At 37.4% G+C, this 25,480-nt stretch overlaps 1 protein-coding gene across 2 annotated transcripts in view; it reads left to right on the forward strand.

The window, feature by feature from the left end:
- Nucleotides 1-1,669: 1,669 nt before the first annotated feature.
- LOC143381772 (uncharacterized) overlaps nucleotides 1,670-25,480 on the forward strand; it is an 83,149-nt gene continuing 59,338 nt past the window's right edge. For both annotated transcript variants that reach the window (XR_013088890.1, XM_076835412.1), the window contains exons 1-2: nucleotides 1,670-1,714; nucleotides 4,998-5,060. The gene's annotated coding sequence lies outside the window, so the exon portion shown is untranslated. The remainder of the gene's footprint in view (nucleotides 1,715-4,997; nucleotides 5,061-25,480) is intronic.

Here is a 25,480-nt window from a genome sequence, read left to right on the forward strand (position 1 = left end):
CACTTCTGGAGCCAGGACACCCATCTTCTTCTGCCCTTCAACATCAGAACTTCAGATTATCTGATCTTCAGACCTTGGTGCTTGCACTTGCAGCCTCCCCAGCTTCTCAGGCCTTCATTCTTGAACTAAGTGTTACATTATTAGCTCCCCTGTTTCTCAGGTGTTTGTACAGGGACTGAGCTATGTCACAGACACCCCTGGTTCTACAGCTTGCAGACAGCATGTTGAGGGATTTCCCAGATTCCATAATAATTTCCTTCTTACATATCTATATCTATATCTTATTTGTTCTGTTTCTCTGGGGAACACTAACTGATACAAGATTATCAGACTAAACGAGTTAGTGAGTGGACAGCACTTGGAGCTGTGCTAGGCACCTTGTAGCTGCCCCTTTGATGTGATTTCACCTCCTTACCCACTCCTTCAGCTGGTGGATTGGGTTGTGTTAATATGTAGAAGGGGACTCATATGCTCTGGCTCATATAGCAGAATTATTTCCTGGAGATTGGACAATCTTGGAGGGTGAGTGGACTTGCATTTTCTAACAGACATAACTATCATGTAAGCTGCTGAAGCCCAGGAAGACTCCAACAAAGGGGTAAACTGAACCTTCAAGGCTCATGATTTTAAAGAATCTGACCCAGAAGTAGTAGACTATGCTGTCTTGTGGAACAGGATCAAACTCAGACTCAGGTTCAAATTCTGACTAACTATGAACACTTATGCTAGTTTCTTCATCTCCAGGACTGGAAGAATATATGCCTTCAATAAATGTTAGCTCCTCTTCTGTAGAAACAATTATTACGATTGCCCCTGGGAAAAAGTGCCATGTGTCTTCTACATAACATCTTGTATATTCTATGTCCTCTATGCCATTCCATCTACTTTGTATCAGCAAAATGTTACCCAAGGAGACTACAGAATTCAATACAGTCTCATCGGTTTCTGGGTCCAGCCCAAGAAATGTCACAGGGAGACCTTAGGAAATTCATGCAATGAAGCTGAAACATTTTATTGATTACAATTTTATCCAGACCAGGGGTATTGTAGCAGATGACCTCCTAGGCATGTCTCTTTTCACTTTGATGAACACTGAGGCCAGGGATGGGGTGGGGAGTGAAGACTGGAGCTAAGAGGCAGTGCCCTTGGTGCAAGCAGGGACAGGGCCTGGGGGTTGTCATGGACGGTACAGGTTTGGGCACCAGAGGAGCCCAGATTCCAATGTGGGCTCTGGCCACTTCCTAGCTGTGTGACTTGGAGCCCATTGCTTAATCTTGCCACGCCAATTTTTCCTCTGTGGAATGGGGAGGATGGTAATATCCTCTTAGGGCAGTTGTGAGGACCCAAGGGGTGTCTTAAAGTTCTCAGCTGCTATAATTACTACTTTTACTGTGGTCCAAGGCCGGATCATGCGCAAAAACACGGGGGTGGGGAGGGGCAACATGGGACCGAGGTGCTGCCTAGCACCTGGGTTTTAATCCTTTGGGGGTCACAGGATGGGAGGAGTGGATTCAGTGGCAGGGATATGGATAGAAGGTCACAAGAACCGCGAGTACCGACCCGTCAGGTGCAGTGGGCGGGGTAAAGGGGAGGGACCAAGCTAATTCCAGGCCGAGTTTGCGCAGTGGTGAGCGCGGAGTAGTGAGGGGAGGATCAAAGTCTCGCGAGATCTCACCGGGCCGTGGCAGCGGCAGCGGAGGAGGCAGCAGGAGAGGTGAGCAACCGGCTGTGGACGGCGGTGGCGGCTATTGGGGGCTGAGGAGCGTGAGAGCGGCAGAGAAGGAGGCCCCTGGCGAGGGGAGCGGGGCAGGTGGGTGGCCAGAGTCTTTGGAGGCAGTCCAGCACGCCCCATGGCTGCTGCGGCGCTGCCCGGTCCGGACCGCGCCATTCCGGACCCGCGCAGGGTGGGGCGGCTGGGCCAGTCCCTTTGGCCAGTCAGACCTCGCGCTCCGTGAGACCGCGGTCCCGCCTCAGTCTCCTACAGCGGCGGGGTTGGCACTGTTGGCCATGGCTGCTCCACTTTGCGGTGTGCCAGGCACTTAACTTGTGCACTTACATGCCTGGGCTGCACAGAGAAGTGCAGCACCCTGCCCAAAGTTGCACTGCTGGGATGTGGTGGGATGGGGCTTCCAACACCCACACAGGCCTGTGCCCCTGTTTTGCCTCTGGTCCATGTCTCAGTAGTGCTTGCAGCTGGTTCCCTGGGGTCCTGGCGGGGCTGCAGATGGTGTGTAGGACCTACTCTGAAATTGGATGCAGCATGGTATGTGAGTTCATTGGGATACACTTTTTCCAAGCCTTTTGTCTGATTCCTGGAAAGTCTTCCATCCTAAACTGTCATTGGTCCCGCGTGTGTGTGTGTGTGTGTGTGTGTGTGTGTGTGTGAGAGAGAGAGAGAGAGAGAGAGAGAGAGAGAGAGAGCGCGAGCGAGCAGAGGTGGGCTTAGAGTGACCTTTGTACACTAGGGGTGGGGTCACTAGCCCAAGACTTGCCCCAGGAAAAAGAAAGTTTGATTCCCATTGAAGCACGTGATTCTAGCCTGGAACTAGCCTGGTTGTCAACCACAGAAACAAGGCCCCTCTCTTTGATGTTGAGCATTTGTAAAGCCCACTTCACTACTGAGCAGTGAGGTTTGTAAATAAGGTTTCACATAAGTGAAAGTGGGTATGATACTTTCACTTACATGTAAAAGAGAAATAAAGGGAGAACAATGTATGATATGCATTGCTCTCACTTATAACCAGAACTTTCAGCTGTGGTGGAAGACAGCATGTGTTTCAGTGCTTGCACCTGCTGCTAATGAAGAAGTTTGAGTTGGTTTAAAAAAAAAGTATTGGGATCTAGTTCAAATAAGAAAAGCAAAGAGGGAGATGAAGATGGAAACTAGGGATAAAACACTTAGTGTTGGGATAACCTTATTTAAGCTAATAAAAAGGAGAGGCTAGATTGAAGTAGGGATGACATGCCAAGGTCAATTACAGGCTGCCTCAGTCTACCCACAGGTCATACTATGACCCTTCCATGGATCCCTTCTTTTCCCACCATGTCACAGCACATCCTTTGTGTCTTGTGCTTTGAGGTACTGCTACTTGAAGAAACAGTAATGAATTCCTTTAGTTGCTTTCTCCTCATGTAAAACAAATGAAACACCAGTGTTCATAAATATGAGTACCTTTTTTTTTGAAAAGTGTGTGAGGGAAACAAACTTCTTTGTTCTTTTTCATGGAGAGCACATGGTGGGCAGTTAATGTATTTGAGGTTAAGTTGTTCAGAAAACACAAGCAGATTTTATGAAATATGGATTATTTTTGTTTCTTTCTCCTATTTCTGAAAGCTTGTAGGTCCACTTATACTTTTTTTCCAAGACATTCTTAAGTTGAATTTTGATGATTCAGCATCTATTAAGTTCATTGTTTACTTAATCAGCCCCCCTGGTGGGTATTTGGGTCTTCTCTAGGTTAATCACAGACCATACTGTGGTGAAACAGCTTGTATACATATCATTTTACATATGCAGGTACATCTGTGGGATACATTCCTAGAAGTGGGATCGCTGCACCACTGGGTAGTGCATTTATAATTTTGTTAAATACTTCCTTTCTTAAGTGTTGCACCATTTTAAACTCCCACAAGTACAGTTGATCCTCCTTATCCATGGAGGATTGGTTTGAGGACCCACTTGTGAATACTAAAATTCAAGGATGCTTGAGTCTATTATATGAAAAGCATAGTATTTGCATATAACCTATGCACATCCTCTGCATACTTTTAAATCATCTTTAGATTGCTTAGAAGATCTAATACAATATTAATGCCATGTAAATAGTTGTTACACTGTATTGTTTAGGGACTAATGACAAGGAAAAAAGTTGTTATGTGTTCAGTATGACAATTTTTTTAAAAAATATTTTCACCTATAATTGTTGAATCCAGTCTGAATACCACAGATAGAAGAGGGCAGATTGCAGTGTATGAGAGTTCCTATATTTCTGAGGGCTTTCCAATGTACTGTGTGTTTACAACCCTTGAATTTGTTAACAGTTTGATAGATGAGAATTATCAATATAGAGTAGTTTTAATGTACATTGCTATCATTATTAATGAGGCTGAGCTCTTATGCTTAAAAACTAGTTGCATTCCTTTTCCTGTAAACTCTCTGTTCATGTGTTTGTTCACATATTTGTTTTGAATTGCTTTTTTCCCCTTATCAATTTCTAGAAATTTATAAATTGTAGAGATTATCCCTGTGTGATATAAATTGTGTAGTTTTTTCCCAGATTTTCACTTATTTTTTATTTACCTTCACATATTTTGATATACAGAAGTCTTACATTTTTTTCTTTGAATTTTACAGTTTATATTACTCATTACGGTATCTTGATTTTTTAAAAAAAATATTTCTTTATTTCTATGTGGTGCTGAGGATTGAACCCAATGCCTCACAAGTGCTAGGCAAGTGCTCTACCACTGAGCTACAGCCCCAGCCCAGGTATCTGGATTTTAAGTCACTGAAAGGCCTCCAAGATTTTTAGAATTTGCCCATGGTTTCTTTTAGTACTTTTATGGTATCACTTTTACATTTAAATGTTCAAATAGGATTTATTCTGGTGTTCAGAATGATGCATAGGTTCAGCTTTCTTTTTCTGTGTCCCTGTTATTTTCACCTGTTGATTTTAGAGCCCTTCTTTGAAGACTCTTATGGTATTGTTAACTTTTGGATGTATTGGGGTGTCTCTGGGGTTTGTATTCTATTAGTCTTTTTCTTCATATATCAGTATCACAGTATTGGTTTTATAAAAGTTTTAGCATCTTTTAAAACTAGTTTCCCCTTGTTGCTTTTCATATTCCTGGGAATTCTTGCTTGCTTATTTTTCCATGAGTACTTTTGAACTGTTTTGTCTAGTTCCAGAAAAACAAAACTAAAATAAATAAACATCAGATTAAATATATACATTTAAAATGTATTTAACTTCTCCAAATTTTTTTTCTTTTTTCAGGTTCTTAATAAAGGTGCTAAGAAAGAATGTAACACAGGAAAATAATTAAATATTTTCACTGTGGTAAGTGTTTTATGATTTTACATTTTAAAAATTCTTTAATTATTATTATTTTTTAGTTCTGCTTCCTTAAGTTGTAAAAGGGATATTGTTTTAGGAGCATTTGACTTCGTAGAACCTGTGGTTGGTAAGGTGGATGCCAATAATGTGGGCTGCTTGAATAATGACGTTTGTCTTTCCCTATCTCTTTGACTCTAATATTTTAATTTCTATTATCTTGTCATTATAAAGTATGGTTCTGAGAAGGAGATCCTGTATTACATCTACTTGCAACATTCAATGAATTCTTTCCTCTTAAATAGGAAGTTGAAAAGATTTGAAGTAATTTTGGTGATATAGAGGCATTTCTTTATCTTAAAAGTTTGTTGAGATTTTTTATTTTACTAATTAGAAAAATTTTTACCCATATAAAACAACTTAATGACAAAAGTCAGCCCTCAACTCCTACACAAAGAAATAGCCACCATTAACTCACTTTTGGAAACTTATTGATGGATATGAAAGTATATAGAAGACTTTAAATAAACAGCAGTTTTTCTCTATATGAAGCTATGTGGTCATTTTTAATGTGTTTTATGTATCTCTATTTGTGAGTTGAAACTGATGTACATAATCACGGGTGATCATTTTACTGGCTGCCTAGTTTGTTTTTTTAATGATTTTTTTAGTTGTCAATAGATCTTTATTTATATATGCGGTGCTGAGAATGAAACCCTGTTCTTCACAGGTGCCAGGCAAGTGCTCTACCACTGAGCTACAACCCCAGCCCTTGCTGCCTAGTTTTCCATCATTTAGAGGCATCATACTTTATCTAGCTACTCCTTTGATAAGATTTAGATTTAGATTAATTTAGATTGTTACTTGTTTTTCTTTCTTGTGAATAATGGTATGTTGATAATAGTATACTTATTCATTTATCTTCTTAGAGTTATAACTGCCCGGTCAAACATTATATATATTTTGAATATTAATAAATGTGGCTGAGCTGTTATCTGTAAAAACTATCCCCTTCAGTGTCCATGAGAATCCTATTTTTAAAACCCTTGCTCACACCAAGTTTTCTTAATCTTTTTTAATCTTTGCTAATCCGATATGGGAAAAAAGTACATTTTTGAGATAACATGTTTTTTACTGGTACTGGGGATTGAACCCAGGGGCACTTCCCCAGTAAATTAGATCCCAAGGACCTTTTATTTTTATTTTTATTTTTTTATTTTGAGACAGGGCCTCGCTAAATTGCTGAGGCTGTCCTTGAACACGTGATCCTCTTGCCTCAGTCTCCTGAGTTGCTGGGATTACAGGTGTGTTCCACTGTACTCAACTATTGAAGGAAACCTTGTGTTATTCAAAGATTTCTTTCATTCAATATTCTTATTAACATAAAGAATTCTCTTCTTAAGGACATACTTGTGTTTCTTATATGTCAGATATTCTTAGGCTTAAATGTGATGAAAATACTTAAATATATTGAATTGTTTTTAGGTCTTTTGCCTTGATTTTAACTCATTATCAATATTTGAAAACTTGAGGGTTGGGGATGTGGCTCAAGTGGTATCGTGGTAGCCTGGCATGTATGAGACACTGGATTCAATCCTCAGAACCACATAAAAATAAAATAAAGATATTGTGTCCACCTAAAAGGTAAATATTAAAAAAATATATTTGAAACCTTGATCAACTAGCTATAATTGTTTTGAATACAGAATGTTTTCCTCTGCAAAGAGCAGTACTTTTGTGTTTTATTCACCTGAAAGGAAGCCTAAAATAACTTTCAAAATAATTCTTTTTAACAATTTTCAAACATGGATACCTATGGCTGAATAGCATACAGAATATTATTTCCATAATTGGTTGATAATATAGTGTTTTTAAGTTATGTAAACTATGTGATTGTGTGTTCATGTGTAAACCTATGTGTATTTCTTCTGTCCAAAAGATTTTATCACTTCCTGATGAAAATATGATTTTTAATTTTATGTTTGCTTTAGGTTTTATTTCAATCAAATAAGAGTTACATATAAGGATGGCCTCACATGAAGCAGATTCACAACTTTGTCATTTACCTACTGTTTATTCTTTGGCTTAATAAGAAAACATTAAACTGTCTTCTCTATATAAATTACATCTAGATTGCTTTTCCTGAGGGGGGCTTTTGTTTTCATCTCAATTAACATTGTTTACTGAATACCCCAAGGTTGGGACCATATGGTCCAACTGGTGATTTATTCACTAGTTTTTATTCAGCACTGAATACCTACCTACCTGGTAGGCATTCACAGGTGCCAGGCAAGTGCTCTACCACCCAAATCATTATTTACTTATTTGTTTAATTTTTTGGTACTGGGGATTGAATCTAGGGGAACTTTACCACTGAAACACATCCTCAGCCCTTTTTTATTTTATTTTTATTTTATTTTATTGTTATTTTGAGACAGGGTCTTGCTAAGTTACTTAGGGCCTCACTAAGTTCCTAAGGCTGGCCATGAACTTAGGATCCTCCTGCCTCAGCCTCAATCTCCCAATGGTTGATGTGTATTGTCATTATTAGGTTAAAGATGTGAAAGAGAATAGCTATACATTTTAATTTAGAGAAGACTAACATGATTTCATTTAAATTAAGATGTGCATAACTGTATGGCAATTGCTACTATTTCATTTGATGAAACTTTGTTTCAAATTTTGATTTGGACTATATTTTTTAGAATCACATAAGCCCTGTAGTTTAAATCTTTTTTTTTTTTTTTTTTTTATGGACAGAGTAAGTATTTAAACTAGGTATGCTGCTAGATCTTGTTTAAAATCTGTTAATGTTTCCCAGTATAGACATGGCAATATTTTTCACAATATGATGTTTAAAAATAAGGATAAAGGGGCTGGGGATGTGGCTCAAGTGGTAGCGCGCTCACCTGGCATGTGCGGCCTCGATTCGATCCTCAGCACCATATTCTTTCTATCTATCTCTCTCTCTCTCAGGAAAAAAAAAAAAGAAAAGCAGGATAAAGTAAATGCCCCCCAAAATAAAGTAAATATAATTGTATGGTTCACATTTTTAAAAATAAAATCAGAGAAATAGATTGCCAGACTTTGAGTAGAATGAATAGAATTTTGTCTGGGACATGTCTGTGAAGCTTTTCTGACTCCTAAACCAGTTTTTCACAGCCAAAGTAAACAGAGAGATGGAACAATTAATGATCTAATAGATTTAAGCATTGTTTTAGTCTGGATTTTTTATAGTTTATTTCTATTGGAATGCAGGATTCTAAAGAATAAAGGTAACTAGTTTTAATTAGTATTTTTTTTTTTTTTTAATAATTTATTTTTTAGTTTTCGGCGTACACAACATCTTTGTTTGCATGTGGTGCTGAGGATCGAACCCAGGACGCACGCATGCCAGGCGAGCGCGCTACCGCTTGAGCCACATCCCCAGCCCCTTAATTAGTATTTTTGTAGAAGTCATTTGCATGTGAAAATTTTAAAATCAAATAATCCTCTAGCAATTTTTATTTGCACTTTAATTTGCCTAGCAATTGTTTCTTTTTTAATATTTATTTTTTAGTTGTAGTTGGACACAATACCTTTATTTTATTGATTTATATGTGGTGCTGAGTATTGAACCCAGGGCCCTGCATGTGCCAGGCAAGCACTCTACTACTGAGCCACAACCACAGCCCCTAGCACTTGTTTCTTAATACATAGTTCAAAATTAAATTAAGGCAGACTTGAAATTATTGAGTCTTCATTATTGAGCCAAATTAATGAGGTTTTCCTGAACTTTTCTTTCTGGGATCTTATTATGGCTAATGATGTAATCTTATTTGTTTTCTAAAATATTGAAGTTCAATATTTTTTAATCTCTTTTCTGTGGCAGTACAGGAATTTGTTTATACAGTGCCTTTTATTTTACTGATGAGTTCATTTCTTTAATTGTGTGCCCTAAAGCTTACTAAAAATATTCCTGGAAAGTGAAGGATTAAATAGAAGTTGTAATTAAAATGAAGGATTTATCCTTTATTTCTCCTGTTAGCTGCATTTGTTAAAATTTTTATACAACATTTAAATAAATATTAAGACTTTATTACAGGGCTGGGATTATGGCTCAGTGGTAGAGTGCCTGCCTGGCATGTGTGAGGCACTGGGTTTGATCTCAGCACAACAATAGATAAATAAGTAAGTAAGTAAGTAAGTAAATAAATAAATAAATCTATTATGTCCATCTACAACTACTAAAAAAAGGACTTTATTATATATTACATTGGTTGGATTTTGTGCATTTGAAACAGTTTCTTCCTATATTAGGCATAAAGCTTAGTTTAGACTGGCATAGTAAGTGATCATTTGATTGGAAAGTTGGGTAGACAGAGAAGTTCAGTCTTCCTGTGCAGAATTTGAGACTTTGTACTCTGAGATGAAACAGCTTGCAATCAGGGTGGTAGTACTGAGCTGCAGTGGGAGGAGAGATGCCAGGTGCTGGTATACAGTGTAGATGAGAGCTGCTCAGGGTTTCCTTCTATAGATTCTGCAACTGACCAGGTCTCCCCAAGGGGCACTGTTAACTCAATGTCTTATGAGTAGAGTTTTAGAAAGGGGAGGAAATAAGAGTAGCTTTGGGGCACAAGGTCCATAATGAGCTCAGAGCTTAGTGAAACTCCCAAAGTTCTGAATGTCCCATCCTCCTGAGAAATTTCCTCCCTCCTAACCCTGAAAGTTTTGTCCAGTGTGTGACATAATGCAAATTTGTGTGGAGCTAGGCAGAGTGAGTCTATTACTACAGAGTCTAGAAGCTGTCTTTAAATGGACATCCAGCATGGGAATGTGGCTGAAAACCACTACCCCCCTCCCCACATCTTATCTATAGCAGTGCAATTGGAATTTCACACAAGCTTTTTCTTCTTTGGTTTGTCTAGAGAGGACACCTTGGTGCAGGTTGTGTTTGTGTATTTTAAACCCTCTGTGATTTGTTTTAGATATATTTCAGTCTGTTAAAATATAACAATTTTTTTTTTTTTTTTTAGTCTGAACATTCTAGCAGCCATCTTTCAAACATTAATTGCTGTCAATGGGAAAGGATATCTTTCCACATCTTTTCTTGGTGCTTACACCATCCCACTTCTTTTTTCTTTTACCTTAATAACAGATTACTGACACTGGGGAATTATAAACATATTGCATCAATCTTTATGGAAAGATTACCAATTATTGCACTGCAAAATAAACATTTCTTTCTAATAGAGTGTTTCTCTCCATGTCTTTCTCTCTCTCAGTTTAGAGTTTTTAAATACCTTTTAGGTGAATGAATGCTTTGTGTCATGCTGTGATTTAATATTTTTAAGAGACTTTATTGATAGCTTTTTTAAAAACCTATGTGGGAGGAGGATGAAGGAGAAAGATTATTCATTCAATGTGAAATCTTCATAGATCTTTAGATGTCCACAAGGTAGAAGGATGGCCAATGTTATTTACCCCTACTCTGGTATAGTTCTGAAATTAGTATTTGCTGTGAAGAGTTGTGAACAGTGAGAATATTTGTGGTGGTCTGTGGATTGAGCATTGCAGTGTGCTCTTTGTGCTGATTAGATCCAGAAGTTTTGTGGAACCCTGGAATACACCATCGATTTCCATTTTCACTGCCCAAATCAGGAGAAATAAAAGCTTGCACTTTCGTGTTACACATACTGGCCAAGTGGCTACACACAGAGTTCAATTTGAATGTCTTCACAAAGCCAATCCAGCAAAGCTACCAGAAATTAGGTGTTGAAGATGAAATAGCAGTTTTTGTTTGTTTATTTGTTTGTTTTTTAATTAAAAGAGTAGCATTTTTAAAGGAGCAATAGTCTCCTCTTATCTTTACTGTAGAACAGCATGGAAAATTTAGACTCTGCTGCAGTGTGTTAGGCACCTTTGTGACTTCCTGCTTTCTACCAACTGGACTTAGACATCATGAGTTGGTATTGGCTCATATTGAGGAAAAAATAAGGAAATCACATAAGGAGACATATATATCAAAGTATAATCTCCCTGATCAATAGATGTCAATATTTTTTCAAGGAGTAAGCTTGAACCTGAATGTAAAATCTTATAGAAGACAAATCATGAATGTATTTTGATGTCCTGTAAATGGTATTGAGTAAAGAGTGCATTTAAGTGAGAACCAGAGCTGAAGCTTAGCTGTAAAGACCAGATTCTATGTATTTATTTAGATAGAAAAGATATACAAAGGCCTGGGTTTTTTGAATGTCTGGGTTGGGCATGTTTGCTCATTCTCCCTGTCCACATCTCTTAATCTATGATAGAGCCATTAGAGAGCAAGATGACATAGCCCGTCTTCTCACTGATTCCTGAAGTTCAAGTGCATTAGATGCTGCTAGAAAGTGGCAGAAGTGCTGATGTGTGGACTTGATTAGGGAAGCTTCTGAAGTAGATTGATGTTTATAGAATTTGTAAATGGGCAGGATAACAGTGAAGAACATTTTCTCTATTTATCTAGCTGAATCTCAGCTTTAAATTGCATTGTCTGTCTCATTATTTAACCCTCATTATCCAAATTGTTATGCTTTTACCTTGTAAACCAAAAGGTATCCCATTCATCATAAATAATAAGAAGCTTTGTCACTGTTCTGACTAAAAGATCTGACAAGAACAATTTTAGAAGAGGAATAGTTTATTTAGGGGCTCATTGTTTCAGATGTCTCAGTCCACAGGTAGCTGGCTCCATTCCTTGGGGTTCAAAGTAAGGCTGAACATCCTGATGGAAGAGTGTGGAGGAGGGAAGCAGAGATAGACTTGCTAATATAATAATTAACTTAATAATTTTTATATTATCACATGATAATCAGAAAGCAGAGAGAGACTTCACTCACCAGATGCAAAATATATACCCAAAAGTCACACCCCAAATAACCCAGCTCCTCCATCCACACCCTACCCACCTTCAGTTGCCTCTCAGTTAATTCCCATCAGGAGATTAATTCACCTATTGGGTTTAGGCTTTCATAACCCAGTCACTTCTCCTGTAAACTTTCTCTCATTGTCTGGCATATGTGCTTTTGGGAAACACCTCACATCCAAACTATAACATCTCCTTTGTTCTAAGAACTTGGGGCCTTAAAATGCCATCAGTGCCCTTATGGGTAGAAGGGGTGGATGGAAGGAAAGAGGCAATCTGGTTTGTTGTTGTTGTTGTTGTTGTTGTTAAAGTGAACTTACACCCAGTGATTGAAAATTTATGATGTAAGCCAGTAAGCACTCATAAAGTAAGTGGCCTAATTAAGAATGAAAAATTGAACCTGATTTTATAAGTTTTTTGCCTAAAAACTTGGACACATGAAATATTGTGAGAAATCATTTTGAATTTTGTTTGTTTAAATTATAGTAACTCTCTTGATATTCCTTAAAATTACACAGGATGAAATCATTTTTCATAGTGTCCATAAATATTGTAAGTCACTGTTTCTTTAGTCTGAGGCTTGGTAGACTGGGTGTCTACTAAGAATGCAGTTCCCCAGCTCAGCAGGTCCCAGGATCTGAAGAAAATTGTCTCCTTCATCAACCCATCAGGACACAAAGGAGTAAATCCAGATTTGGTGGTGGTGAGGTGACAGTATAAGACTAACCTGGGGCCTTCTGCAGGAAAACCTTCCCTGAAGCAAATCTGAGGATAGTAGCCAGAGAAACAGGCATTATTGACCTTTGACCTTGTTTTTTAAGCATAATTTGATCTTTTTTTTTTTTCCTCTCTCAGAGAACTTTAGGGAAATTCTTCTTTGTCTTCAGTTTAATGTAGAAATGGTCCCTGAAAAACCAACACATTAGGAAAATTCTTTACTCAGCCTTGAGTATATTCACGTGTCACCAGGCTCTGAAATGAGTTATCACTCTGCTTTATTATTTTGCCTCATAACTATTGCCTTTCTGATCCTGAATTTGAGCACTTCATGACCCATCTTTTTAGCAGCCTTTTACACTGTGCTAGTGTTTTTTAAATTTATGGTTGAGTAAGTCAAGATTTGGATGGAAGGAAGATGAAATTGAAATATATCTGTCACCAATGTGTGTGTATGTGCATGTGCATGTGATAAAAAGCATATTGATTCAACATCCTCCTCATTATGTTATAGACAAAGCAAAAATAAGAATGTATAGTGAAAGGGCATATATTGCCAGCAACATGTTAGTAAGTATTTAAAATTCAGAGAGTCTTCTCTTTTTTATTATGCAGAATAAATGATTAAAGCTGAATATTGGTGAACCACTCGCTGCTGTGCTCTTTGACTTGTTGGTGATCCACTTTCTACAACATCAACATACTCTCACTTTTTTTGTTATACATAACTTTTCTATGGGTTATTTTCACTCTGAAACACTCTCCTTAACCAAGCGAAGGAGAATTCCTTTGGAAAATACTCAATTCTCTGGTACAAAATGATTGCACAATAAACACAGTTCCTTGGACATCTTAAGGAAGGTTAATTCTCTAGAAAAATCAAATTGGTTTACATTTGTTGGCAAATTTGTTTCTGCATCTCTTTGACCAACTCTAAACCTCCAGGTCCTTGACTTTCTCCTAAACTAGTCTTAACATCTTCCTGATTTCCTCATTAATTCAGTCAAGTAGAATTTTTGACTTCTGTTTTTTTCTTTTTAATGAGACTTTTAACTTTTTGAAAATTATACTTGCAAGAGTATTGCCAACATGAGCTTATATAACTCCCATATAATGGTAAGACCCACTTCCAACCTCATGCATCCTTAAGTTAAACTTGGCCAAGTAAAAGAGAATAACACACATACATACATATATGCTGTGTAAGATATATATAATTTCTTAAATATAAAGAGAAGCATAAATTGGTTCTATGATGTTAATATATGAAAAATTACAAGTTAATATTAATTTTAAGAACTACAGACAATTTTAAGAGGCTGGCCTGTTGCTCAATGGACTCATTCTATTTGCAAAAGCCCAGTGTTTGATCTGAGTTCTTCCCTTGTGAAGCCATGGATAATCTATGGGTATTAAAGATTCGTGGATGAGTAAAGAAGAATTTTAAATATTCTCAGGGATCTACCTGTGTGACCAAGATATCTCTACATGAGAAAAACATGACTCTCTAAGGACTGGAAGGTAAACAAAATTTGTGATTTCAAAGGGGTTTCCTGAGATTAGTGAAAATAGGAAATAAACCACATCTAATGAAATGGTGGCATAGCACATTTGAAAGAAACCCTCCCTTATGATTTTCAGCTCTGGAATGTGGTGTCAATTAGATACTGCCTTTGCCTGAGTGAGAGATTTGCATCCCCATGCAACTTTATTTCTGGCAAGGGTGACACCTGGCAGCTTAGGAAAGAAGACAATTTAGTAAAGAAGCATGACTGAGCAGGTCTGTCCAGCATCAGCCATTCATTGCATAAGGTGAAGAACTTTCTGGGTTTGATGCTATCACAGTCTCTGTCATCCAGGTGTGCACAGTCTTGTCATAAAGAGACATCAAAGCTAGAACATGAGCAAGCAGAATGAAAATGATGTAGGAGAGATGTAAGTGCTCTGGAGGTCAGAGGAGGTGGGCATATCCACAGAGGGACCAGAAGGGGCCTTGGAACAGTGGTGGAAGTCTAGAGATGTCTGAAAGACCAACTAGGGTTTCAACAGACAGATGTGAGTGGGGGCTCTTTAGTTGAGTCCACCAGCTCAGCAAAGATGTGTGGAAATAGAACAATGGTGTTTAAAGACTTGTGAACAGTGAGGCAGAAGCAAAATAGTGGGGCCACCTTTTATCAGTCTCCCGAGGAATAGGATAAGAGGCTTGTTCTCAATTCAGTAGAAAAGCAGAAGGAAAAGATGTGACCAAGAAGTCCATTTGAGTTTGAAATGGAAAGGAACTACTATTAATTGAGTACTTACAGTGTGTTAGGGACTTGATAGTTGTTATCATAATTTTACAGCCAGAAGACTGAGACTCTGGAGAGATTGAGAAATGAAAATCACAGTGGAAATAACTGCAAATTCAAATCACAAAGCTTACCTTCTTTCTCCCACTCCTTATTGGCTAGCAGGGAGGAATGGTGGGGAGATCACTATAGAAGCCACTGTGCCAATCCAGGCAATAGGTAATGAGGGGTAGAAAGAGGAAGATGGCTTTGGAAATGGAAAGAAGGACATAAAGAAGCATCCAAGAAGGCCAGTCACTGTGGCAAAGGAAATAGATGCCTAGGAAGAGTCTAATTAATGCCCAGTTTTGAAGCCTGGACTCAAGAAATGTGTTTAAAAGGAAAAAAAAAAAGCAAGTTTGGAGAAGGGCCTGGTTTAGAGAACAAAAAAAAAAAAAAAACAACATAAGCTCAGTTTGATAGTTACTATGAGATGGATCAGGCTCCGTTTAAGATGTAGGAGACATCTGCACAGAAGTGAGAGGTGAAGACTTTGAATAAATGGCTAAGGTGAAGGAACACGGAAGGACCAGCAGACAGCTTTAGACAATGCCCACCTTTAAGTGGAGGATAGAGATAGAACTAGGGGAGAAAAGGGAGAGGGAAGTGAATCATAGTAATGAGCCTGAAAGGCAGGAGAGAATTTCAAGGCACTGACCCCAAAGGTTAGGAGTCCAGCAGTCCTAGTGCTAGTGGCCTCAAGTTGTATCAGAGAGCACACTGGTCATCCTGCGTCATAGGCCTGGGGCCTGGGACACACTCCAGCCTGAGAGGGTGAGAAGCCATGGGGAAGGTAAAGATGGGGAAAGAGACTTGACTGGGGTGAGGCCCAGGTCAAAGGTGATCCTATTCATGGGTGATGGGGATGCAGGAGCAGAGACGACTAGAAGAATAAAAATGCCCCAGAGAAATATAGACAATGGGGCTAAAGCTTAGAGCTGGAGGCAGAGAAAAAAAAAAATGGCTTTGTTTTTCTTTCTTTCCTACCTACAGAAAACCTGTTTTTGTATTTATTTGCATTTTCTTAAGGATCAGCACTTATGTTACGAGGCATACCTCCAACTCGGAAAAGAACCAAAAGTCACAGTGAATAACAACTAATGGTTTTCTGAAGCCTTCTGTTTTGTTGTTGTTGTTGTTTGTTTGTTTGTTTGTTTGTTTTAATTTGTTATACATGACAGTACAATGACCTTGACATATCATACATTTGAATCTGATGGGATATAATTTCTCATTTTTCTGAGTGTACAGGTTGCAGAATCATATTGGTCATGCAGTCACATATATACACACAGTAATGATAATGTCTGTTTCATTCTACTATCCTTCCTATCCCTCATCCCCTCCCCTCCCCTCCCCTCCCCTCCCATCACTTCTCTCTACCTAATCTATGGTAATGCTCTTCTGCCGCAGTCTCTGGCTGGGCACAAATCACGAGTCACCACACAGCTTGTAGATTCAAACAGCAATTCTTTATTCCCGAACTCACACCTGCCGTCTACAAACACTTTCTGGGGGAATCCACGTTCTCTGCCCAAATCCACTCCTGGGCTTCTGTCTCCCAAATATATTGTCTGACCCTAAGAACTCAAGAGGAACCCAGGCAGCAGGATACGCCCTATTCTAAAGGGGGAACACCCTAATCTCCTATTATGCTAAACCACCCTATTCTAAAGGGGGAACACCCTAATCTCCTATTATGCTAAACCACCCTATTCTAAAGGGGGAACACCCTAATCTCCTATTATGCTAAACCGCCCTATTTTAAAAAGGGGGAACACCCTAATCTCCTATTATGCTAAACCGGGGACACCCTAAACACGGATCCGCCCTGGTCCTTGAGCAAGGTCACCTTTCAGGAGTCCTTCCACTAGACAGCATGGGAGTAGCTGGCAAGGAAATTGTCATACCTACTTGGCTGATGGCTCCCAGCACTCTTCTTTTTTTTTTTTTTTTTTCTCATATCTTCATACATGTATTTTGTATAACGATGAGGGTCTCCTTCCATCATCCATGAATTTTCCCTTCTCCTTCCCACCCTTCTTCCCTATGTAGAGGTAATCTTCTTCCCATGCTCTTTCTCCCTATCCCATTTTGAGTCACCCCCTTATATCAGAGAAGACATTCAGCATTTGTTTTTTGGGGATTGGCTAACTTCACTTAGCATAATCTGCTCTAATGCCATCCATTTCCCTGCAAAAGCCATGATCTTATTATTTTTTAGTTCTGAGTAGTATTCCATTGTGATATATATGCCATGTCTTTTTTAATCCATTGAAGGGCAGAGGAAGTACGTTCTCAACTAGTCTTTCTCTTGAAATCCAAAAATTAGTATTTGGAAAATCATGCCTGTTTATACAGTAAGCATTCTGAAGTGCCTACTGTGTGCCAGAACAGCAGAGCCCGTCCCATAAATCAGAGTTAACAGGTTGTTGTTTTCTCCAGGTCCTAAGGAATCCAGAAAACAGAGCAAGCTTCTGTATTTATAATAATGGAATTGCAGTAATATGTTACTTATTTAAAACAGTGATAAAAACTCATTGCCTGGAAGTAGCCTGTGTTCACAGCACTTCAATATGCATTACAGAGCTCCATGGTGCTATAAGCATGGGTTACAAAGTTGCCAAAGAATACTTGGTGGCAAACTGTCAAGCAAGACCTTATTTTACATTTAATGCCTTGTAGGAAGAAGAGAACACAAGAGGGGTCTTTGGAGCAGACAGGAGAGTTCAGTTGTTGTGAAAAGCAAGGAATCCATGTCCTCCATTGCTGGGGATCTCTAAGTCACTTGCTGGTTTTGCTGAGCCAGGTCTGGGTGCCATCCTTAAATGGAAGAGAATATTTACAAAAGAAAATACATTCTTCAAGTGGGTGTTTTGTAATGTACTCCTGAGAGCTGTCGTGGAGATAAGTTTTATAATGGGTCCTTTTAGCATGAGCTCTGAACCTTCCATCTGACCCTTTGAATTGAATCATTAATCTGTGGTCCAGACTCAAACCTCCTGTGTTTCTTATAACTAATAACTTTGTTTCCTTCATGTTAGTCTGTTTGAAACAGATGCTTTTATAATTGGCTCCCTGGTACTTAGTGATCTACAAAACATGCATTGATCCATGCATGACCTTCTTTGTTATTTTCAATGAAGATAAAACTCCTGAAACTCTCCCTCCCCCACTGCCAAAAAAAACCATTGGGACCTTAACAAGAAATTAAAACATATATCTACCTTATAAATCCACATTCATCTGATTTCCTTCCTTCTCCCAAGCCAAAGTGAACCATTGTCCTGAGTTATGTGATTAATATTCCCTCGCATTCTTTTCTATAGGATCTTATCAAACTTCTTTGTGGGGACCGGAGATATAACTCAGTTGGTAGAGGGCTTGCCTCGCATGCACAAGTCTCTGGGTTCAGTCCCCAGCACAACAAAAAGCAAAATAAAAATTAAAAAGTCTTCTTTGTGTTATACATATTTCAAAAAGTATGTGTGTGAATACATGTTGTTTTAACTTTATAAAAATAAAAAATATAATTATAGGGCTTACTTATATTGGTAAGATCCACTCTGGTGATGCTTGTGGCAGGCATTTGGATTGGGCTTTCTATAATATTTTATTATATGAATATATCAGAATTTATTTACCAACACTGCCTTTCCTGGTTGTCTGGGTTACTCATAAGTTCTTGATATTATGAACTGTGCTTTTATGAACATTCTTACATTTATGTAGTCTTATCCATGTGCAATCTAGGAGTGAAATTGTTAGGTTAAGGGTTATGTTCAACTTTAGGGGAGAGTGTCAAACTATTTTTTTTAATTTTTTTTTATTGGTGCATCATAGTTTTATCTAACAGATTATATATACATGGAATATAATTTCCCCATTTCATTCCCAGTACTTCCTCTTTCCTTCCCCTCCTTCCTCACCTGTTATCCTTCCTCTACTCTGCTGGCCTTCCTTTTCTTATTGCTTCTTTTTTAGTTGGTGCTGTATAGCTGTACAGAAAGGTGGAATTCACTGTGGTATATTTGTATGTATTTATACCATAATTTGGTCAAATGTATTCCAAAGTTCTTCCCTTTTCATGTGCCTTCTCCCTCCCCCTCTACTCCACTGATCTATTTTCCTGGGATCCACTCTCCTTTTTAATTTTTTTTTTTTCTTATTGTGTTCTAGCTTCCACATATGAGAAAAAAAAAAAATGGCCCTTGACTTTCTGAGCCTGGCTTATTTCACTTAACATGATGTTCTCCAATTTCATCCATTCATTCAATTACCAGTAAATGCCATCATTTCATTCTCCTTTATAGCTGAGTAAAACTTGGCTTACATAGATATACCACATTTTCTTCATTTATTCATGTGTTGACGGGCACGTGGGCTGGTTCCATAACTAAGTTATTGTGAATTGTGTTGCTATAAATGTTGATGTAGCTGAATCCCTATAGTATGCTGATTTTAGATCTTTTGGATAAATATCAAGGAGTAAGATAACTGGATCATCTGCTGGTTCCTTTGAGGAATATCCATTGTGCTTTCCAAAGTGCTTGTACTAATTTTCAGTCCCACTGACAATGTCTGAGTGTACCTTTTCCCCCTCATCCTCGTTTTCTCCCGAATATGCCCAGCAGGTTGATAAGATGCTTTAGGTCAAGTACCCAGAACAGGTCCTAGGTCACATGCCATTAAAGCTAAAAGAAGCTTTGGAGATAGGAATGAGGAACCTAACTAAGGCTTATTCATTCAACAACTATTAATCAGGACTAACTTGGTGCTAACTATTGCCCTAAGCCCTGGAAATTTACTAGAGAATGAGCCAAACAAGACCTCCACTTTCCTGGAGTTACTTTCTCATCTTGGGAGGGATTCAGGATGACAGTTTGATTAGGGCACTTTGAAAAACACAATGGTTAAATAGGGAGAGAGAGAAACAAAAAGCTACTGTTCTCGGGCTCCCTTATTCTCTTTTGCCTTCCTGGGAGCAATGCTGAATAGTAGGGCATCTACAAGCACTCAAACTCCCATCTGAAAACACCTCCCACTGCTGCCTCGATTGCTATCTGGTATTCCAATCAAACCCAGTAGTGCAGCCTCAGCACCCAAGCTAGGCAAACATGATTCAGAGAGCCATGAAACTATGATTACACAAGACTAGATATGTTCTGAAATCCACCTGTGTCAAGTATTCCCTCACTGAGCACTCACTGTGTGCCAGGGTCCTGTGGTAGGTACCAGGGATACCAAGATGTGCTTATGTTCTCTAGTAACTCACAGTACCCTGGGCAAGGCAGAAATACATGGTGACACTTTCAAAGCAATGCATGTGCTACAGTGGAGACATGAATGGAGTTCACTGGGAACAGAAACACCTAGTCTGGTCTTAGAAGTCTGGAAGACTTCCTGCAGTAAGGGATGCCTGCTGGAATAGTTTGTGCTATGTAAGGCCACCAGGAGTAGAGAGCTAGTTGGGTGCTAGAGAGCTAGTCCTGAGGTTAAGCACACAATTTAAGCTCTGGCTTAAAAAGCCTCACTTAATATCTTACATTACCCAACCAGAAAAAGCATGCATTTTCTCATCTGTAAAACAGGGATGATAGAGAACATATGTTCATAAGGAGAATTAAATTAAAATGTGTCAAGTACTTAGCTCTTATCTATTCTTTTTATGATCAACTCACAGCAAATCAATTCAATTGGCCAAATGACTAATACACTAAATTTGCCAAAGTCACCAAGTAGCTTAATTAGAATATTCAACTTTGAGTTTCTGATTGTAAGATATGTTTTCCTATTAACCAAATTTAGCTTGATAATGCCATCCAGCAAATGAATCTTGTGTAATGCTACCTTGTAAAAAGTGACATATGCAAAACCCTGGGTTCAACCTTCAGCACTGCAAAGGGGGGTGGGGGAAGATGGCAAAGCAGGAATAAGTCTAAGCTATTTTTTTTTCCTTGTGAAGTGCTATTTTTCAACCAAATATTAAGCATTTCATGTGAAACAAATTTGCTTCAGTTTTTTTCTCATTTCTTTCTGATACTCATGAATGTCTTTCAATGAACTGTATTTTTTTATGATTTTCATCAGTTTTTTTCATGGTATATCAGGCTTAAATTTAAATTTATTAAGTTTAAAATTGAATTTAGTGGTAATTCAGCTTTAAACAATTCAAATTTTAATGCAAAACATCCCAAAGAAATCTGAAATCTTAATTAAGTTTCAAAGCATATTGGAGAAATCAGGATTAGCTGAAAAAATTGTTTCCTGAGAAATGCTGAAAATTTTGGCTCTAAAAAAGATCATTTGGGATACATGAATAAGTAGCAGTTTGCATAAACATTTGACATAAAAATGTGTTCAACAGTTCAAAAATGAGATAGTTAATTTCCTCAGAACAAACTAGTATAATGCATCACATTATCAGTACTTCATTTCTGATATGCATTAACCATAAATAGAAATTTTAAAGGAAACAATCAACAAAACCAGCTTCAAAGAGCTCAAAATTGTTACGTGATCATCAAAAAGTTGAACAAAGATTGTAATCAAAGCATTGACCATATTCTTAAAAAGAAAGAAAGAAAGCTCCATGTAACCATGTTACAATCCAGATAATGGGTACATGGGAATTTATGGTATAATTTTTCCCCTATGGCTGGGAACTGAACCTAGAACCTCATACTCTACGTAAGCACTACTATGCTCTAACGCTGAGTCTCACTGTACAGCCCTGTATAATGTTTATATAAGTTTGAAAATTCTAAATATGCAGGTTGGGGGGGGGGTTGGTGTAAAATCAAATTTTTTTTATAAAAAATGCTGAAAGCATATTCCTATCAATAACAACCAAAACTAAACATTGTCTAAAGCTGTGACATTTTCTGGTAAAAGCTACTGAAACTATTTTGTTTTAATGAATTTCCAAACTGACTAATGTTGGCCAGTGTTTCATTCTGGAAAACTAATTTGATAAATGAGCATTCATAAATTAATTCCTGGGCTATTAAGCCTTGAAGAAGAGAATGCAGTCCTAACAGGAAAAAATAAAAGAAAAAGAAAAAGAAAAACAGAAAATAGATGTGAGAAAGAGGAAGCAACAGAATTTAGCTGGAATTCTGCAACCCAGAGAGGGAGAAGGAATATGGAGATTGGCAGAGCCCAGTCCTAGGTCAGTTATAGCCATGGTAGGGTTTTATAATACTTGGAAGTTGTATTGTGAGGATGTTTTTTTTTTTTTCCTGATTGTAAGCATAATGTGATATAAACAAATTTGAACTAAGGAAAAGAAGCTGAAAAAAGAAAATGAAAACTATAATCCTGTCACTTTTTTATGGGATATGCTAATAAGAATTTTTCTTAATACTTTACTTTTTCTTCTGAAAGGTTAAAAGTCTTGATATGATGACCAGTAGGTGACTGCCTGACCCCAGTCAAGGACCTTTCCAGATAGTACCTTTGTCCACACTGGAGCACCTACCAATATTGACAATTATTTTTTTTTTTTGAAAAAATTATTTATTTATTCTAATTTATTATACATGACAGCAGAATGGATTTATAGTACACATATAGAGCACAGTTTTCCATGTCTCTGGTTGTATACAAAATAGAGTCACACCATTCGTATCTTCATACATGTACTTAGGGTAATGATGTACATCTCATTTCACCATCTTTCCTACCTGCATTCCCCCTCCCTTCCTCTCCCTTCCTCTCGCCCTATCTGAAGTTTCTCCATTTATACCATGCTCCTCCTCAAACCCTCATTATGAATCAGCATCCACATATCAGAGAAAACATTTGGCCTTTGTTTTTGGGGTTGGCTTACTTCACTTAGCATGATATTCCTGTCTTTAAAAAAAGAAAATTACAGTAGTCCCTTTTATCCACATGGGGTAGGTTCCAAGACACCAGCAAATGCCTGAAAACACACTGAATTTTTTATAAAAAATGTTGAAAGCATATTCCCATCAATAACAACCAAAACTAAACATTGCCTAAAGCTATGAAAGCTATCTATTGCTTTTTCTATTCATACATGTATACCTATGATAAAGTTTGTAAATTAGGCACAGTAAGAGAATAACAGCAATAATTAATAATAAAATATGACAGTTACAGCAATATACTATATATGCAAATGTGTTTTCTCTCTCTCTCTCTCTCTCTCTCTCTCTCTCTCTCTCTCTCTCTCTCTCATTCTCTCATTGAATGGAATTTTAGTTAACTGAAACAGCAGACATCAAAATGCTGGATAAGAGGGTTTGTAATTGTTAGAAAATATGACGAGGAGATAAATAAATGTGTGTATGTAAATTTTTGCTAGACAGATATCATTTCCAGCACTTTAATGTGTATCCTAGACTTTTCTTCTGTCATTACTCACATGGATATTATGGAATCTTCTCATATAGTATATTCTAGTTTGTAAGTTTTCTGCCTAACACTACATATAATTTATCAATGTTATAAATGTTCATCTACATTAGTGTTTGAGTGGTACAGAATATTGCATCATGTGAGCAGTGTCTAAACTGCATTCCAAATGTGTGTCACAGTCACCAACCAATCACAGTGAATGCTGGCTAGTGCTCTCATACACTGTCATTGACCAGGTCTTCACTGAGCCAGTCGCACTATGGTAACTTTTACATTGTTTTTATTTGTTCCCAACCAGCTGCAAGGATGAAGTGAATATCTTGTACACTAAACCTTTGTGCACAGCGTGATTATTGTGTAAGGAGACGTTTTAATAAGTTTAATAATAAGTTTTAATAAGTTTAATAATTCCTAAAGGAATTTCCATGTTTTAACTTTTATAATTTATTTAACCAAATTGTTCTCCGAGGTTTTATTAATTTACATCGACATTGGTAGGAAACAAGAGTCCATTTTCCACACTCTCTGAGAATATTACCATCAATATTCTAAGTTCAAATAACATTTCACTAATTCAGTTTGCATTTCTTCTATTACTATTGAGATAAAATTTTCCATGTTTCTTGGTCATTTTTGTTTGTGTGTGTGGACTGTCTGTTGGTATTCTTTCTCCTTTTGTCCACCAAGTGTCTTTTCTCTTATTTATTTGCAAGAAGTGTGTCTATTGAGAGCATTGTCTTCATTAAAGCTGCAAACTTTTTTTTATAAGTTAGTCTTTTGTCTTTTTTTCTGTAACTTTGTCTTTTAGATTCTTAAAAATGTTATGTTGTTAATCTTTCAGTATTTTTAAATTCTCTTTTTGTTTGAATGCATATATATATCATCCAATTTTTCTTTTGACATTCTTTTTTTCATTCTCTTTATCTAAATCTTGGTTCCACTAAGAATTTATGTTAGTATGAGATACAATGCAGGGATCTAACCTTCTTCGAATTGGTGAGCTTAGTGGTCAAATAACATTTATTGAAAATATTCTCTTTGCCTCCTGATTTTAATTGGCACCTTTGTCTTATATTGTACATCTGTTTGCAGCTATATATATTATTGTTAATTCTATTTCTATGTTGATTATTCTTGCAATCATACTTTTATCATTCTGCAATGACTTTTAATAACTTGTTGAATAGTTGCCTTTCTATTATTATGCTGTTTGAAATTTTTATTGGCTAACTGGCCATCCTTACGCATTTATTCTTCTACATGAATATTCAATATTCCTTTTGTCAATTTTTTTTTAAATGTTGTTTAGATTTTTCTTGGAATTATGTTACATTTATGTTATTCTGGAAATAAAGGGCATCCTTACAATATTAGGAAATTAGTGTGTTTTGTCATTTGTTGAAGGTGTTTTTCATGTTCTTCAGTCATATTTTATAGTTCACTCCATAAAGATCAAGCAATTAACTTGCCCAGTTAATTTGAAGCTGTTTATAATTACTGCACATCGTGACAGAGCTCTCCTCCTCTGCCCTGCCCTCGCTATCCTGCTCTGAACATTTATAGAGTTTTATAACTGACCATCTTGTGGAACTCACTCACTATTAATACTTTTTCAGCTGATACTTTTGAATATTACAGGTAGTACAATGATAACTTTGTGCCCTTCTCAATATTCATATTTTTTTCTCTTGTCCTGAGCATGGTTCAGAAATTCACAACTGTGGGTACAGTATTTAACCCATCTCACTATCCCTGAATCTGCTGGACCAGTAGCACCCTTGTTTTCCCTTCTCTCTCTCTCGTTAGTTTCAGATTATCAGGACTGGGACCCTTGGTAAAATTAATTGGAACACTTAAACATTTATATAGCCTGAAGCCAATTAAATTATATAGAAAGTGCCTCTTACCTTAATGTGTGACTGAATTTGTCCACCCATCCCCAAAACATCTGAATCTCTCTCTCATGGAAGTGGTAGGGAGTTCTTTATGAGTTTCTTCTATGGCTTTTAGTCTCATCAGATTTTTCTATCTCTTCTTGAGCAGATGGCTTTGCCTTATTTTATTTTCATAAATTTAAACCAAGTATGCTTTCTTTTTCTTTTCTTTTTTGGTAC

Source organism: Callospermophilus lateralis, chromosome 16, assembly GCF_048772815.1.
Source record: "Callospermophilus lateralis isolate mCalLat2 chromosome 16, mCalLat2.hap1, whole genome shotgun sequence".
NCBI classification, from domain to species: domain Eukaryota; kingdom Metazoa; phylum Chordata; class Mammalia; order Rodentia; family Sciuridae; genus Callospermophilus; species Callospermophilus lateralis.